The following is a 16,343-nucleotide window of genomic DNA, read 5'->3' as shown; positions in this document are numbered from 1 at the left end:
CAATCATGGCCAATAATCCATAGTGAATTATACTGGAATTATAATTTTCACTAAATATGTGACTAAAAAATACAGTAGTTATCAAATATGCTTGAAATATGTTCAAATGCCAGTAGGTGAGTTTCAGGAGGAATTTTAGCCCATTCTTCCTGGCAGAACTGCCTTAGCTCCATCATATCACTTTAGCTCTGTCATGCTATAGCTTATCTGTTGGGTCGGGGTCTGGGCTCTGACTTGGCGGATTTTGTTTTTCTAAAGCCATTCTGTTGTGGACTTGCTCCAGTAAATACTAATCTGTATTTGCTACTGGTTCCTAAATTCATGGCTAAATCTGACACTGTGCACTAACCTACTAAATAGTTTGCTCTAATAGGTCCTTCACTGCTTGTGGTGATAATTACAGAAGTCTGCTGCAGGTTCATAGCTTCTGTCGTCACAAGTTGGAGCACATAAAGGGATAGGTATAAAAAACGACTCAAGCACTCAAGAAAGGAAAAGGTTTTTGTGTGCACCAGAAAAGCTCTTGGGTGCAAATATCCTTTCTATGACAATTCATAACAAATCATAGAGCATAGTACAGTACAGGTGGTAGATAAATTGAGACAGTTCTTAGACAGTTCTGCTTGAGTTCGGCATGTCCTGTAGTGGAGTCCTTGGTGATTTGTCAGTATAGCTTAACATTTCATAGCAAATGTGTAGTTAATTCATAAGTGATTACAACTTGTGCCATCACAGACACAAGTGACCAAAAATGCTCAAGAATGTCCATTTTTAGACAATTCCTCCAACAGTTGGGGAATGTGTAGAAAGGCTCCTTATACACTGGGAAGTTAAGCATAAGTGTGTGTCCTCTGCAGATGTCTTTTAGCTCAGCTGGGTTTATTCTGCAACAAACAGAAAATGTAACAAACAATGAGGAATTTAAAAATATATTTAAAGTAAAAGCATTTCCTGTTGTATCTTCTTCTCCTTCTTCTCCTTAGGCCTATATGTTTGTTGTTTACCATTTGTAAATAACTACTTATTAACGTTAATTCTTTAGTCATTTTTATACATATACATAGACTGTCCTACCATTTACTTGTGTTGTTTGTCATAATACAGTTTTACTTACAAACAAACTAACGAGCAGTAAGCAGGCATAAAATATTAAATCTAATATAAAATGTAAGCTCAGTGTCAAAGTAAAAAAAGAAAAGGTCTTATGTAATATGATCCTTATATAAGCCTATAATAGGGGTTCTCAAACATAATATGCGAAGGTCTGGATCTGATTTCTATTCAAGGTCAAAGGTCCAGAAAGATTGTTATAAGTAAATAATTTTTTATTAAACTTGCTTATTCCTTACACACAATGTACATTCAATTTTAAGAAAGTCTGAGAAAAAATACATTCAAGCTCAGTGAAAAAATGCCACTGTTTGACTGCAATCAGATACTTAAACTTACATTCAAGTGTCAGAAAGAATTAAAATACATACAGAATTTGTGCCAAAATAGTTGTTTGTGAACCTAAACAGCCCCAAATTTCAGCATTAAGAAGTTTACAGATGTTTAAAATCCTCAGGAGTCGGCGGACCCACCGGTGGAGACACTTGCATTTTTTTCAGGTAATCGTGAAAAGAACTTAAAATGCTCCATCATGTTTGATTATACACATAAGTGTAGTACATCATTTAAATCTGTAAAGGGTCTACTTTTATTTGTAAAATAAAGAAAATAAACAGGGTGTGTTTCAGTCTCAGTCTCCGAGAAAATGTGTTTGAAACACGTCACCAACATGAACTGAAACTGTGAATCCTGCACACACAGTAGGAATTAATAGTGTAATGTAAGACTTTAGCCATTTATATGTTTATAAGTACAGTAGTTGATCAATTGGAATGGTTATTACCGTCGCGCTCACCGCCGTGTAAAAACGTCAGCGGCCAAAATAAATCAGTTGCATTTCAAAGTCATTCGTAAAATGGCCGCCAGGTGGCGCAAAGTGACACTTTCGCTCGTTGCAGTAAATACAATAGTGACTGTTATACAGCGTATCTCTGTATCTGTTTATTGTTATTTAAGTTCTGGATTATTTCAGGTACTTTAAACACATTGTTGGGTTACTCATGTTGGCTCATATGAGATGTAGTTTACAAATGAACACCTGGTTGGGTTATTTTGACCCAACAACTGGTTTATTCTTTATTCTTTAGTTTCTCCAAATATCAGCCTGCAGAATGTTTCGAAATATTACTGTTATTGTGTCACAGGTGTAGTTTTAAGAGTTGTTTAGGCAGGAATGTGTGTGTATACAGCTCAAAACCTCAGTTATTAAAGATAGCATCTATTTAGAAAAAATGCCCCGCGATTTCAAAACTTCAGGAAATCTCCCGGCGCTCTGCGCATAACACCGGGCCAACTCATGTCGGAAAGAATTTATAAACGGTTTCTAAACGTTTCTAAACGTGTTTTTTTACTTATGATATTTGTTAATTTAATTTAATTTAAATGAGGTTTGGGCTCAGGACTTCGATTCGGCATCGTGATTCTCCTCTTTAATTTACTCCATAGTCTAAATCAGCACTCATGAAGTTTTCCATGAAGTTTGATTATGGATGCGTCGGGAAAACAGCAAGCAGACTGACTCTGACCATTTAAAAAAACGGTTCACCAAAAACAACACAGAACAGCGCAGCTTATTTGCTTTCAAACATTTACAAAATCATTAAGTTTTTTCGTTATTGTGAGTGCGCTTAAATAAAAGTTGAGTCTTATAAAGGCCATGTAGTCTTATATAGTTTTATTATATAGTTTTTGCACATCAATCTGACAACAGTTTTTTCAGCCTGTCACGGCGTGCGCCCAAATCAATATCGCTCCTCGCTCACTAGTTAGGCGTCCTTCCCTTCAGACATGCGAAGCAGCGGGATCACAGAATTACACACGACTGGTGAGCTATCGTTGCTATCGTTGCCCGGGCTTGCACCCCGCGCTATAAAATACTCGGGGTTTGTTGGGCTACAGTAAATTTTACTATGCGCTGTGTATGCAACGCACGTGCAACAATGCGGAAGTGCGGCATGCAAGCAGGGCAAATGGAACGCGCCCCGGGGACTTCAAAGGAGCGAGAGGTGGGAGGGGCCGGTCCGGCCATCTGCGGAGAGCAGAGTCAGCGCGAGCGGACGAATGGCCATTGCACTCACACCGCGTAGTAAAATCCACTGTAACCCAACAAACCCCAATCATCACCAGCCGTGCCTTATTCCGTCATGTCATGTGGGCATTATAAGATTTGTATTGAAAACTTCTAACTAAAAAGTGGCAGCTGGCACGCCTAAAAATAGACGCAGGTTATTTTTTTATAGTCTAAATAAAAACCCTCCGCTTTAATTTCCTAAAGTCTAATCGGCGCTCAACCGCACACATAGTTTTCCCGAGCGCGAGGAATTTTTTTGTGCTAAATAATATTTATGCAGTATAAGAATTCCTATTAATCCTGGGTTGTTCTTTTAGTGTCACTATAGTGCTTTACAATGCCAGACAACATTCGAATACAAATTATTTACCCTCCCCAGGTGTGAATCGGCTGTTCTCACCTATACATTCAGAGGAACTGAAATGCACTTCTCCCCACTTTAAAAAACCTCTTGAATCTGAGGCTCCTCAAATTCAAAATTCAAATTCAAATTTTATTTGTCACATACACAAACATACACAGTACGAACTGTAGTGAAATGCTTATACGACTGCCATTGACCCTAAAAGAGAATTAAAGTTTACAAATAAGAAATAAATATGAATAAAAGAAATACGATAGAAATTAAATAGAAAAATTAAATTAAACTACGAAAAATAGAACTAAAAATAAAAATAGAAATATGATGTACATAAAAATAGAAATATACTGTGCAAATTGAAATATACTGTACTAGGTGTGCAAATATGCATAGAACCAAAGTGTCTTTGTGCAGAGGTTATTAAAGTGTCTTTGTGCACTGGTCCAGGATGTAGACGTACAACATGTAGTGTAGATATGAAGGAAGGTGTGCATGTAATTGTCTATAGTGTTCATGGATGTAAAAAGATTGATAAATTTGATCAATTATGAAAAGATTGTGTTACTTCTGCATAGTGGTGTGGTGTTGTGGTTGAGAGACCTTATCGCCTGCGGGAAGAAGCTCCTCCTCAGTCTCTCTGTGTTGGCCTTCAGGAAGCGGAATCGCTTCCCAGACCACAACAGAGTAAACAGTCCGTTATTGGGGTGTCTGAGGTCCTTCACGATCTTCCTGGCCTTGGTCAAGCACCGCTTGCTGTAGATTGAATGCAGGTCAGGGAGCTCGATGCGGATGATGCCCTTAGCTGATCGCACCACCCTCTGTAGAGCTCGTCTGTCCTGCATGGTGCTGTTCCCGAACCAGGTCGTGATATTTCCCGTCAGGATGCTCTCTATGGTGCAGGAGTAGAAATTCCTGAGCACCTTGGAGGGCAGTCTCTTCTGGAGACTTTCAGTGATTTAAATTTGTGTGATTTTAATCTTCTGGATTCTAGATTCTAAAGTTAACATTGTTGCCTTTTTAATCCTTGGAATGGAAGAACCTGAGATTTTCCTTATAATAGCATAAATTGCATTGTTTTTAATCAGTCTATACACAATAATCTTCTTTGGTATTTTTATTAAAAAAACGGGTATGGGGGCTATCTTGTTTTATTAATCCTTGTGCCTGGTTTAGGTTTGGTATTTAGTGCGCATCTGTTATATTACAACTAAATACCTTTTATTGGGGGTTAAGTGACTAATGTGCCTAACATTTTTCAGCTGAGCCTTTGTTTCACTGAATAATCAACCACCGCGACACCCCTCTCTCTCTCACACACACACACACAGAGCCGACCAAATCATTAGCACCTCCCTCCCCCAGCACAGCCATTTACTTTCTATCCATTTACTTACATCTGAGCTGAGTCGTTTGAGTAACATGGGTCGAACCCCTTACAAATCATAACAGTCTACTGCATTTCATTCTTATTATATTGCAAAAACACAAGCGGGGCTGAAAGACCGACATCTGCTGACGCAGTAGAACGTCCTAACACTGTTTTAATTTTATGGTAATTTATTTCAGTTAATAAATCTACTATAAATTTAAAGAACACAAGAAATAAGATGACACAAATCCCTACACGCTTTTTTTCTAATTACAAATGATAAAATCTAAAGGCTCACTGTGTTAACATTTATTGTGCTAAAATTTGATCCTAATAAGATTTGATTTAATTTGAATTCTACATTTGTATCGTCATTTTAGTTCTGTGATAATGAATTTGTTTAACTACAATGTTTTACTTGATTTTATCCGCTACTACGTGCAGTTCTAAAACTTCGTGTCTCATTAATCCAGCAGAGAATGAACTAAGGCATGAGGCGTCAGTATGTAGTTATATAGCGCCACTCAATGGTAAAAGCCAGCAAACGCACAAAGCCAAACGGTACCGCCGAGCGCCGTGACGGTAGAACCTACATTCCGATTGAGTAACCACTTTAACTGAAAAATATACAAATGTCAGGACGTGTCAGAAGTTCTTCAGGGCCCCAGAACACCTGCAGACTCCTAAGGGTTCAGAAAATAATTTTTAACTTCAAGAGAAAACTCTTTATTGTGTGATTTTTATGCCTAAACAAACTAAATAGGCAAAGTGTATTAATTTTAAAAGGACTGACCTTACAGGACAACACAACAACACACTGTTATGACAAAAAAAATTAAAGTAAAAGTTACATGATGCCCTAAGGGACCGTTCGCATGTTATGTCTTAAAAATGTATACATGCCAGTCACATCGCTTTCTCCTTCTTTCCAAAAGGCACAAAAAGTTGTGCTGTCATGGCGTCCGGTGTTGTGTAAAGGGATTATCTACATACTGTAATTGTAAAGGAATTATTTTCTTTTTCTTATTTTTTTTACGCTCTTATACGACTTAAAAGTCACAGAGGGGGAAATATGTAAGCATATATGCAGCAATGTGACAAAATTATAATAGTAATTAACAGAATATGGATCTTAGTAAAATAATATAGATAGGGGAGGAATAATATAGTAAGGGGAGGAAACAGAGGTGAGCCAAGGACAAAAGCAGACGTCATAAAGACAGGTCGTAAGTCATAGCAAAAAGGAGGTGTACAGTACAGTGTGTACCCAGCGTCATAGGGGATGGGTAATGATGTAATGGTGTTCAGTGTACAGTGTGTACCCAACGTGCATGATGTAATAGTAACCCTAGACATGATGTAATCTCAGAAGTACACGTGCAACATGTGCACCCACAGTTGCGCACACATGACTAAATAAGAGGGCATAGACAAATACCAAAAAGACACGAAATCAGTTTTATGAATAATAAGTTTAATAAGAGTAGACACAAAAAATAAAATAGTATGTGCATCTACATAATGACAAAACAAATATAAAAATACAAAGTATAAGGCTCAACATAAAAGTACAAAAAAACATAGGGGTTCTGGGTAAGCATCAATAATGAAATAGAATATATAAAATCACATATCAAACCTTCTCTGAGCCAGAAGAACACCGACAGGAAGATCAGTGAGAGGAATAAAAGCAGAAATGTCACGATTAAGAAGTGGTACAGATGCTGGAGGAAAATCTGTTTGGGTATCAACAGAGGCACTCTCGTTAGTTTGTGTACTAATAGACACTTTAAAATCCATCTGAGTAGCAACACTTATGTGACAAACAGGCTTTAGGACAGAAGGAGCTGGAGTACTAGACTCGGGCCGTACAGGCCTAAAAGCATTAGAAGGAGGGCTATTTGCCTCCAAACGCAGTCTTTTAGAAGGACCGGGTTTGGAGTCATCCTTCTTGAAATACGTAAGCCCCCTCTTGACTAGAAAATGCATGATTAAAACAGGAAGCTTAGACTCATTGTGGGTGAAACTCACAGAGGCCCGGTCCATGGCAGGTTCAGGAGGGTTGTAATCCGTTCTGCCCTGGCTGTCCGAGTCGTCCAGAGGGATGTACTATAGTGAGCACTTGAGCAATTACAATCAGCTACAAGATTAAAATACAGTAAAATACACAACACAACAAATTGGGAAAACAAGACGCGAAATTAAAATAGTGCGACAGAGATGCTTGACCATGGCCTGTCTCTTGAGAACTGTAGAGTAAACCAGGAAATGCCCAATGCGCCTGCCCAATGTTTTTTAAATTAAACAAATTGTTTGCATGTGGTCATGTGGTCTGATGAGTCCAGATTCACTCTCTTCTACAGAGATGGGCATGTCAGGGTAAGAAGGAAAGCGCATTAAGCGATGCACCCATCATGCATAGTGTCTACTGTACAGGTCTCTGGAGACAGTGTTATGATCTGAGGTTGCTTCAGTTGGTCGGGTGTAGACTCAGCAACTTTATGTGGCAATAAAATTAATTCAACTGATGACCCGAAAGTAGTAAATGACCAAGTTATCACATCAGTAGAGTGTTTTCTCCTTGATGGCACAGAATTTTAGGAACTAAATTGTGAGAGATCTTCTGGGAACCTGAGGAACATTTTCACACATGAACTGGACACCACATTGTGTACTGTAATCAAAGCTAAATGTGACTGAATGGAAGCATATAAGAGAGATGTGGCAATTGTACACAAAAGAAACTTCACATAGAAGAGATAACACACATTATAAAAAGTCACACACACAAGAAAGACAATATTAATACAACACATATGACACACTCACATGAGAGAGAGAGAGATGTCTTACCCCTCTGCTCCACTGTAAAAATGTAACCAACTGTAGCTTTTACAATAAATTTGTAATCAGACGTCTTTATTAATGAGGAATATGAGAGAATAGATGTTCATGCTATAAAGGTAAAAACAGTTCTAATCTCTTCATCATTTCATATCAACAGCAAAACCCAAACCGACTGTGAGAGTGGATCCTCAGAGCATCTACACTGGAGACAGAGTTACTCTGAGCTGTTATCTGAAGAATACTAAATGGACTTTTCTCTTTTATGAAAATCAGACATCAAGTCATCTCTCTGAAAAACCTCCAGTTGCTAACACACTTAATGTGACAATCTCTAATGTAGGACAAACAACATACTACTGTAAAGCACGCAGGGGAAACTACGAGTCAGACAACAGCGATCCAGCCGCGATCACAGTGAGAGGTACGTCACTATAGGGTTAAAGTTAGTAAGTCTGTGAAAAAAACAACAACAATGTATTCATTCTTAAGGAATCGGTCTAATTGTGTATTTATATAAAATCATATTTAAGTTATGTTTAATTGTACGTACTGTATGTGTTAAAATTTTATTATTTTTGTACAGCGAGACCGCAGCCTGTAGTGAAAGTCCATCCAGCTGAGAGTGTGTTCACTGGGGAAAGCGTCACTCTCACATGTGAGATACAGCCTGGAAAATCCTGGCAATACCACTGGTATAGAGATAAAACAGAACTTACTACTGGAATAGAGGATAGATACACAATCACTGATGTTAAGGAGTCTAATGAAGGTGCTTATACATGTAAAGGAACACAATCATCAGACCCAAAATACACACAGACCAGTGCTGCTGTTACACTGACTGTATCAGGTGAGTGTGTTTTATTTCTATTTTGTTAATGTTGTTTGTGTATAACAGTAAAAAGTGTAGGTGTGTATTCTGTATAATGGCTTTAATCATGTTATTTATATATATGTAGACATAATGTATGTTTGCCATTTTACTGATAAACACACGTACAGTAGGTCATCAACGGGAATGCCTGTTACCGCCGTGCTCACCGCCGCAGGAGAAAATAAATCGGTCGCATTTCGTGTCATTCGTGAAACGACCGCCAGGTGGCATTTTCATTCGATGCAGTTTTCAAATATAATTAGAGCTTAAGTCATAAAAAAAAGTCACATGTTGTATCAAAGAAATACTAGTGATGGTAATTTCCACATCCGAGTACTTTATACAACAAACATGAAAAACCAGAACCAGGTCTATTTACATTTACTGTACAACAAGGAGTTAAAAAAAAAAAAAGGTTAAATTTTGTTTAGACTGACGATTCACTACGTGATGTAACAGAATCGGACTGACACAGGAGGGTAAGTCTTTCAAGAAAGATATGTTTATTAATTCAGCAAACACGGTTGGGTCAAGGTTGAGCGGATAAGAGGTTGAGAGGATAATTACTGGAAATTATCGGCAGTCACTTTACATGGGGGGAAGCTGGTCGACGTGGAGATTCGGGGATGGCAGATTCGGGGATGGCACGGTCGGAGCGGAGGGCACACTGAGACAACGGCGCGGGAGATATGCGCACGCCACACACACGGAACCACGGAGACGGGAAAACAAACAGGAGAACACACTTCTGAGGATAAACAAGGAGAACAGGTAAGTAATTTTAAGACACTTATTCGAGTCTTACTCTTCTGGAGATTCGGTCCACTTTCGTCTTACGAGCCCGGACGTTGAATGTTGTGTGGCGTGCGCTTTTGAGGGTTCGCCCTTATTGTGATCAGGTGGCGGTGATTAGTACTCAGGAGATGGGGGGCGTGGTGTTTGACTTGCTTCGGAGCCTGGCCCGATTGTGACATTACCCCCTCCTCCACGACCCGCTCCTGAGGGTCGTCTCCTCTGCTGTCGTGGTGGCCTACCTCTACCCCTTGGTGCTGGGCGGTCGGGATGGGTGTGATGAAACTCCTCTAGCAGCGTGAGGTCAAGGATGTCAACTCGAGGTACCCATGATCTCTACTCTGGACTGTAGCCTTCCCAGTCCACCAAGTACTCCAGGCGACCACCGCGACGACGGGAATTCAGAATGTCCCTTACTTGGTAGATGTTTCCCTCATCTTCTATGATCGAAGGAGGAGGTGTTTCTTCTTCTGGGCCAGGCTCTGAGGATGATATAACAGGGTCTAGGTATTTTTTCAATAGTGACACATGAAACGTGGGATGGATTCGATAATGAGGAGGTAATTGTAATTTGTAAGTGACCGGGTTTACCTGTTCCAGGACCGTGAAGGGGCCGACATACCTGGGGTTGAGCTTCTTGCATGGCTGACGTAGACGCATGTCTCGAGTCGAGAGCCATACCTTTTCTCCAGGTTGGAATGATGGAGCGATGGATCGACGTCGTTCGGCGTTACTCTGGTGTCTGCGTACAGCACTTTGCAGATGATGGTGAGCTTCTTCCCAGACTTTCTCACTTGTTCGGAACCAGCTGTCGACTGTCGGGAGGTCAGATGGTTCCCCGTTCCAGGGAAATAATGGGGGTTGGTAACCTAACACACATTGAAAAGGGGTGAGACCTGTGGTCGATTGTCGAAGGGAATTTTGAGCGTATTCTGCCCATCCCAGAAACTGGTTCCAGGATTCCTGACGGCCATGGCAGAATGTTCTAAGGAAGCGTCCAATTTCTTGAACCTTTCGTTCAGTCTGTCCATTCGTTTGGGGATGATAGCCAGATGATAAACTTACGGTCACCCTAGGATCTGGAAGAAGCCTCGCCAGACCCGAGAGATAAACTGGGGACCTCGATCGGAGACGATGTCCTCTGGGATGCCGAAGTAACGGAACACTTTGTTAAATAGTATTTTGGCTGTTTCCATGGCAGACGGGAGACCCTTGAGAGGAACCAGTCGACAACTTTTAGAAAATCTGTCGACAATGACGAGGATGCAGGTACAGCCCCCCGAGTTGGGTAGGTCCGTGATGAAATCCACCCCCAAGTGTGACCATGGGCGGTGTGGAATGGGCAGAGGCACAAGTTTTCCAGCGGGCAAATGTCGGGGGCTTTTTGACATTGCACACTCAGGACATCCAGCAACATACTTTCTTACATCCTTCTCCATGTTGGGCCACCAGTAGCGATCCTGCAGGAGTGAGAGTGTACGCTCGATTCCTGGGTGTCCTGTGCCTAATGAAGCGTGGACTGAGTTAATGAGTGGATTGCGATCCACTTCCTGGATAAACCGGCGATTGGGGGGACAGTTCTGGGGATTGGTTGGTGCTGGTTCTGACACGGATTGAGGGTGCTCCCAGTGGATGGGGTTGACAAAAAGTTTTTCTGGGAGTATGGGAACTGGATCGTCCTTGGTGATGCTGAGGTTCTTTGACCCTGCACGATAGGAGATCTTGAAGTTAAATTGGGAAAAGAACATTGCCCAGCGTGCTTGTCGTGGGTTGAGTCTTTTTGCCTCCCTCAAATATTGCAGGTTCTTATGATCGGTCAAGACGAGGAACTGGTGCAAGGCTCCCTCTAGCCAGTGTTTCCATGCGTCCAGAGCCATCTTAATCGCGAGCAGTTCTCGATCTCCAATGTCATAATTTTGTTCAGTTGGGGTGAATTTTTTTGAAAAGAACGCACATGGATGGAGCCTTAAGGGTCTTCCTAGTTGCTGGGACAGGATGGCTCCCACACCATTGGATGAGGCGTCCACTTCGACTACAAATGGGAGTTCTGGGTTGGGGTGTATAAGGATGGGCGCCGAGGTGAATGCCTGCTTTAACAGTTGAAAGGCGTCTGTGGCTGCCGGGGTCCACTTAAGGGCTTTGGGTTTTCCTCGGAGTAGGGAGGTTAAGGGACTGGCCGTGGTACTGAAGTTCTTTATAAATCTGCGATAGAAATTGGCAAATACAAGGAACCGTTGGAGCTCCTTGACACTGGAGGGTTGAGGCCAGGAGGTGATGGCGGAAACTTTCTCTTGATCCATCTTTACCCCATTTTGGTAAATGATGTAACCTAGAAATTGGACGGAAGATTGATAAAAAGCGCATTTCTCAGCCTTAAGGAAGAGATGGTACTCACGGAGTCGTTGGAGAACCTTAGTGACGTGTTGGTGGTGTTCAGCCTCAGATTTGGAGAAGATGAGGATGTCATCAATGTAAACAATCACAAATCGATGGAGAAAGTCACGGAGTATCTCATTCATGAAGTTTTGGAAGATGGCCGGGGCATTGACAAGGCCATAGGGCATCACGAGATACTCATAATGTTCTGTGGGTGTTATGAAGGCAGTTTTCCATTCATCTCCTTTCTGAATACGGATAAGATTGTAGGCACTGCGAAGGTCTAGTTTTGTAAACACACTGGCTTCTCGGAGACATTCTAAGGCTGCTGGGACCAGGGGTAACGGATAGCGAAACTTGACTGTGGCCTTATTGAGGGTGCGGAAGTCTATGCACGGACGAAGACCACCATCTTTTTTCGCCACGAAAAAGAAACTGGATGCTGCAGGGGAAGTTGATGGGCGTATAAATCCCTGTTGTAGGGCCTCCTCAATGTACAGATGTGGTCATTAAGACTGCGCGTGTTTTCCCGCGGGATGCCTCAATTTAGCGCGCGGGGCGCCGCAACTTGCCGTAAGCAACATTCGGGAATTTAAATAAATGTGTTGTGCTTCACTGAATATCCGCCAGATGGCGCATGGAAGGACTTTATTTAAACGCCGGACCAAGTACTGTACAACGAAGAATTGTGTATAATTACTTAGTCTAAAACAATATTGTTCCCAATGCTGAAACAAACATGAATTTTATTTTGCTTTACAACAGATCTTTCATGATAAATGTGTGTATATGTGCTTCATATTATTTTCATAATGATGAAATGAGATGCCCAAAATCGTGCTTTAAAATTCTTAATAAGTTTCTTATATATTTTTTGTAATGTTTTAACAGGGACAAAACAGTGAAAGACATGGCAATGTCTCGGTTTACATGGTGTTGAAATTAATTTTTTAATTTCCTGATAGTAGGCTATCTGATAGTCTTAACTATGCGAATGTCCTGATTCGTGAATATGCCAACATATCTTATTTAAAACGTAAAAAATGTGTCGACATCATCAGAAGACATGAATGAACTATATATATATATTATATTATTAAGTAAATATTATCTTATGACCACAAACTTTTTCGGGCTTTTTATAATAATCATCATATTTGCTGTTTGTGTCCAGCATTTAATAATTATTTCATACATTATTTAACCACGGCTGGAAATAATAGCTGGAATGTGATGTGATTGTGAATTCATGACTGAAATAAAGCAGTTTGTCTTTTGTAAAGTACTTTCACTTTACAAAAGGCAGCGTTTTTATCAAAAGGTTGATAAACGCGTGTTGTACAGTATATACACCGCGACAGCGCGCTCAGTTACTCACTTCTCACCTTTCATGTAGGTCTGCTCGGACTAATTCGTTTTAAACCCCTCAAAACTGCGTGTATATACAGCTCAAAACCTCCATCAGTTATTAAAGATAGCATCTATTTAGAAAAAATGCCCCAGTGATTTCGGAGCTTCAGGAAATCTCCCGGCGCTTTGCGCATAACACCGGGCCAACTCATGTCGCAAAGAATTTATTAACGGTTTCTAAACGTGGGCTATTGTTTTTTTTTTACTTATAGTATTTGTTAATTTAATTTAAATGAGGTTTGGGCTCAGGACTTCGATTCGGCATCGTGATTCTCCTCTTTAATTTACTCCATAGTTTTAATCAGCGCTCAGCCGCATGCATTAAGTTTTCCAGAGCGACCGGCAGAAGTAGACTAATGATTATGAACGCGTCGGGAAAACAGCAAGCAGACTGACTCTGACCATTTAAAAAAACATTTGCGTTCATTTTCTGTCGCGCTCAAGTTCACCAAAAACAATACAGAGCAGCGCAGCTTATTTGCTTTCAAACATTTATAAAATCACGTTTTTTCGTTATTGTGAGTGCGCTTAAATAAAAGTTGAGTCTTATAAAGGCATGTAGTCTTATATAGTTTTATTATATAGTTTTTGCACATTAATCAGAGTCCTCATCTGTTACATTTTTGAGGTCAATAGTTTTTTTTCAGCCTGTCACGGCGTGCGCCCAAATCAATATCGCTCCTCGCTCACTAGTTAGGCGGCCTCTCCTTCAGATATGCGAAGAAGCGGGGCTGCGGAATTAAGCACGAATAGTGAAGAAGAGCTCTCCTTGCTAATGATCCCGGGTTCATCCGCGCTATAAAATACACGGGGTTTGTTGGTTTACAGTGGATTTTACTACGCGGTGTGAGTGAGACGCGGACACACAACGCAGAAGTGCGGCATGCAAACGGGGCAATTGGAACGCGCCCCAGAGACTTCAAAGAACAGCCAGCGTGAGCGGACGGAGGCAGGAGCTGCTGTCCGCGGATGGCCGTCGTACTCGTATTTTATAGCGCAGGGTGCAAACCCGGGATAATTGGCATGGATGAGTTATGTCCAGCTCTGTACCAGCATGTCATGTGGGCATTATAAGACTAAAAAGTGGCAGCTGGCACGCCTAAAAATAGACGCAGGTTAATTTTTTTATAGTCTAAATTAAAATCCTCCTCTTTAGTGCCTCCTATTCCTATTAATCCTATTGTTCTTTTAGTGTCACTGCGTGTGCTTACAATGCCAGACAACATTTAAATGCAAATTATTCACTCTCCCCAAGTGTGAATCAGCTGTTCTCACCTATACATATTAACCTATACGTTCTCACCTAAAGTGTTTAGGTAAAATTCCACCTATACAAGTGTAACAAATATGAAAAGAAAAAAAATAGGAAGGGGCAAATATTTTTTCATGGCACTTCACGTGTAGTCAGATTGTTCCACTGGGCTGAAACTGTAGCAGGTGGAGTTATAGCACTTTTCAAATCACACTTACTATACACTGATATGAATAACTTTGAATGATGAATGCTACGTTAATATGATCTCGGGCTTGCTCCACATTATAAAAGCAAAGCGCGGAGTTTAGTCCGAGATCAGGGAAGTACGAGATGTGGTGGAAAATAGGCAGTGGCGGTTCTACACTAAATTGCTCCCCGGGCGAGACTCCCTCCCGCCCCCCCGTCAGCGCCACTTCTAACCAACCAAACCCCCTGTCTGACGTCTGCTCGGTCTTGTTAATTTGTTTTAAAACCCCCAATTCTGTGAATTCCCCCAGCAGCGAAACCGGTTTGATGACTTCACACCTGTTGTAAAGGTGAGATGGGGGATTACAGTAACTGTGGGTGCGCTTCACCTCGGAGCGCGATGTCGCGTTGTATTCAATGAATAGACTAAAACAAAATCATGTTTGCTTCAGCATTGGAAACAATATTGTATTAGGCTAACTTTATTAAAGATTATACACTTTTGTATTCTTTGTCCACACACGTGGGCAATTTTTAGATATTGATCCTTTCTCGATGCAGCGAATTTTCTGAGCAAATTAATAATAATTTCCATGAATGAAAAGGAGGAAGAAGAAAAGGTTACGCGAAAATAAGAAAAAGCTTTAAAGGTAAATGCTGTGAAATGCTTCAAATGAACAGATTCTGCCTATAACAGGTCAGGGACAGTGAGGCTGGATCCAGCAGCGCACCACATCCCACATCATAATACATGCTGATGATGACCGACACGTCTCCCCTGATCTACCAGAGCCAAGTAAAAAGAATGGCAATCAAACAGAATAAAATTAGTAGCAGCATTAACTTGTGCTAGTTATTATGATGGTGGTCAATATTAATTGAAATAATGTTTCTCAGCATTATTTCGTGTTAATATTGACTACCATAATAATTAAAGAATAAAATAAAAAATATTGTCTTTATAGATTTATATGTTGTTTGTCTTGATGTTCTTTTTTTTGTTTGTTTCTTTGACCCAATATATGTTCAGTGATACTTCAAATAACATGTTTAAATAGCATTGATTTCTGTACTGTGTTATATTTTTATACTAGTAACTGGTGTTAAAAATGTATCTCTACATTAATGAGCCAATGTATTATGGTGTGGGCTGCTGTGGGCCAGGAAGTCCAGGGCCACTTTTTGGTCCCAGTCCGCCCCTGTAATAACGAATGAAGAAAGCGCAGTTAAAGCCCGGGGATTCTGTGTTCCGCGGGGGCCAGTCGTGAATAGCTGACACTCAGTGACAGCCAATGAAATTGAAGCATTTTTGCCGCTTTCCACGTGGTGTGGCGTTGCTTAAATAATATCTGTATAATATCCGTATATTCTATAAAATCGTCCAGACCCTGGTTCGAATCCCGCTCTGGGTGAAAATGTAATAAATGTGAATCCTTTGTTTTACACTTTTTGCTTATGATAATCATTAAATTATAGCAACTGTGAGGTGAGTGCTAATGTGTTTCATAGCTTAAGCAAAAAAAAATTCTCAATTGCAAACATGCATTTAGTACTGAAGCATAACTTGATAATATAATGGCTATATCGTGGTATTTTAGCGAATAGCACCGGAATTTTGAGCACTGGCTGGGAATCGAACCCGGGTCTCCCGCATGACGGGCGAATCACCTACCACTGAGCCACCAGTACCCG

The 16,343-nt window shown here is 40.7% G+C and overlaps 1 pseudogene; it reads left to right on the top strand.

The window, feature by feature from the left end:
• Positions 1 to 16,343, top strand: part of LOC128520437 (titin-like) — a 105,029-nt pseudogene that overhangs the window by 38,238 nt on the left and 50,448 nt on the right.

This window comes from Clarias gariepinus, chromosome 1 (assembly GCF_024256425.1).
Source record: "Clarias gariepinus isolate MV-2021 ecotype Netherlands chromosome 1, CGAR_prim_01v2, whole genome shotgun sequence".
NCBI lineage: Eukaryota > Metazoa > Chordata > Actinopteri > Siluriformes > Clariidae > Clarias > Clarias gariepinus.
This window is presented reverse-complemented; position numbering and strand designations above follow the sequence as displayed.